The sequence below is a fragment of the Euleptes europaea genome, chromosome 14 (assembly GCF_029931775.1).
Source record: "Euleptes europaea isolate rEulEur1 chromosome 14, rEulEur1.hap1, whole genome shotgun sequence".
In the NCBI taxonomy this organism is placed as follows: domain Eukaryota; kingdom Metazoa; phylum Chordata; class Lepidosauria; order Squamata; family Sphaerodactylidae; genus Euleptes; species Euleptes europaea.
The window spans coordinates 7,884,122-7,886,512 of NC_079325.1; the positions used below are offsets into that span (position 1 = coordinate 7,884,122).

At 47.9% G+C, this 2,391-nt stretch overlaps 1 non-coding gene across 1 annotated transcript; it reads left to right on the forward strand.

Annotated features, from left to right (window-relative positions):
* Window positions 1-1,393: 1,393 nt before the first annotated feature.
* Window positions 1,394-1,467, forward strand: TRNAI-GAU (transfer RNA isoleucine (anticodon GAU)). Its single transcript has one exon. It is a non-coding gene; the product is annotated as a tRNA-Ile (tRNA).
* The last annotated feature ends 924 nt before the right edge of the window (window positions 1,468-2,391 follow it).

Sequence of the window (2,391 nt, forward strand, 5' to 3'; positions counted from 1 at the left end):
ATGAATACTGTGCTTTGTTTGGTTCAGTTTGGAGGGGAGAGGAGGCTACATAGGGTTGCCACCTCTGGATTTGGAAATACCTGGAGATTTTTGGGGTGGAGCCTGAGGAGGGCAGGGTGTGGGGAGGGACTTCAATGCCATAGAGTCCAATTGCCAAAGCAGCCATTTTCTCCAGGTGAACTGATCTCTGTCGCCTGGAGATCAGGTGTGATAGCAGGAGATCTCCAGCTACTACCTGGAGGTTGGCAACCCTAAGGCTACAAGCTTTGTAAGCTAACCTGGATGACATCGCCATCCAGACTGCACTAATTACTGGTACAGAAGTTGAAACTGACTGCTGTCAAGACAGAACACGAAGAAATCTCTGGTTAGCTTTATGAACTGAGCCAGTCTACGGGTTTTAGGTGGACTGGCTGCCAAGAAGATTCTCCTTATTTTGCCTCTACGCTAGTATGTTGTAGTTCCACTTGAAGTCCCCACATTGCAGGCTGTGTTCCTTCTCTCATATACTGGCACACGTGACATCATCTAGCCTTTCCAAAAAGTTTGTGAACATGGCAGTACAGAGTTCCCCCTCTGTCCGACTTTCTCAGCAAGTGTATGCTTCCTTTCTCCGAAGTCCATTATGTGTAAATTGGATATCCCACAGTTACATTTGAACTGTCTTTTCTGCCAGCTTCATCCTTCAAAGGTAAAATTCCAATAGGGACATGCATGCTATAAACTGACCATTTTGATCAGCTGCGTCCATCTTTTGTTTGGTTCAGGCCGATCCGTATTTGTGTGAAATGCTCTCCTCCACCTTGATCTCAGGCTGGGAATGGTGAAAACGAGACGTTTCTCATCATGGTGAAACTTTTAGCAAAGTAACAGGCCAAGATCTTATGCAAGTGAGGATATTACTGCACTGTTTTGTTCTGTTTGGCTTTTGGGAATGCAGTTAGAACCAGGTGAGAATGTAGTACTTGGGTTCTGTGTTACTGTGGAGGGACTGTGGCTCAGTGGTGGAGCATCTGCTTGGCATGCAGAAGGTCCCAGGTTCAATTCCTGGCATCTCCAGTTAAAGGGACTAGGCAAGTAGGTGATGTGAATAGACCTGTGCCTGAGACCCTGGAGAGCTGCTGTCGGTCTGAGTAGACAATACTGACTTTGACGGACCAAGGGTCTGATTCAGTGGAAGGCAGCTTCATGTGTTCATGTGTCAGTGACTAAGGTGGAATGTGTGAACTGACAAATGCATAGAAACTGGCACAGTATTTTAAAAAATTTCTTCGGATTTTGGCTTTAAAATGTTGGCGGTCGATGTGCAACTGTGGCTGCTTTACTTCTCTTATGTTTGGTATCCACTTTCAGATCAACCTGTGTGGGTAACTGGACATTCTTCGACCCTCGGGGAAGGCTGTGGCTCAGTGGTAGAGCATCTGCTTGATGTGCAGAAGGTCCCAGGTTCAATCCCTGGTATCTCCAGTTAAAAGGACCAGAAGTAGATCAGGAGTCCCCAACCTTTTTAAGCCTGTGAGCCCATTTGGGATTTTGACAGGGCATGGTGGGCACAGCAACAAAATGGCTGCTGCAGGAGGCAGAGCCAGCCACAAAAATGATTGCCACAGCGTAACTTCAGCAACACAGTGTGGATCCTTGTGCTGCGGTGGTAGCTGCTGCCAAAGCAATATTTTTTAAAAATCTGCACAGCCAATCAAATCTCCGGGTGCCATGGCGCCCACAGGCACCACGTTGGGGACCCCTGTAGGACATGACGTGAAAGACCTCCACCTGAGAGCTGCTGCCAGTCTGAGTTAACCTTGATGGGCTCATGGTCTGATTCAGTAGGTAGCTTCATGTGTTCATATAAGGCGAGGGGCTGTGGCTCAGTGAAAGAGCCTCCGCTTTGAATGCAGAAGGTCCCAGGTTCAACCCCCAGCATTTCCATTTAAAAGGACCAGGTGGTAGGTGGTGTGAAAGACCTCTGCCTGAGATCCTGGAGAGCTGCTGCCAGTCCGAGTTGATAATACTGACCTTGATGGGCCCATCGTTTGAATCAGTATAAGGTAGCTCAATGTGTATGTTCATAGTACCATTGTTGTTTCATAGCAGTGAAGCATGTATGTCAAGATGAAGATCTTCCCATCTGCTGCTCTAACACAAGTGGGGAGGGGCGAGCCTCTGCTTTGCATGCAGAAGATCTCAGGTTCAATCCCCAGCATCTCCAGTTAAAGGGACTAGGCATGTAGGTGATGTGAAAGACCTCTACCTGAGACCCTGGAGAGCCACTGCCACTCTGAGTAGACAAGACTGACTTTGATGGACCAAGGGTCTGATTCAGTAGAAGGCAGCTTCATGTGTTCAAAGTGCTGTGTTTTGCAGACATGCAAGCCTAGACTGCCACCTAGG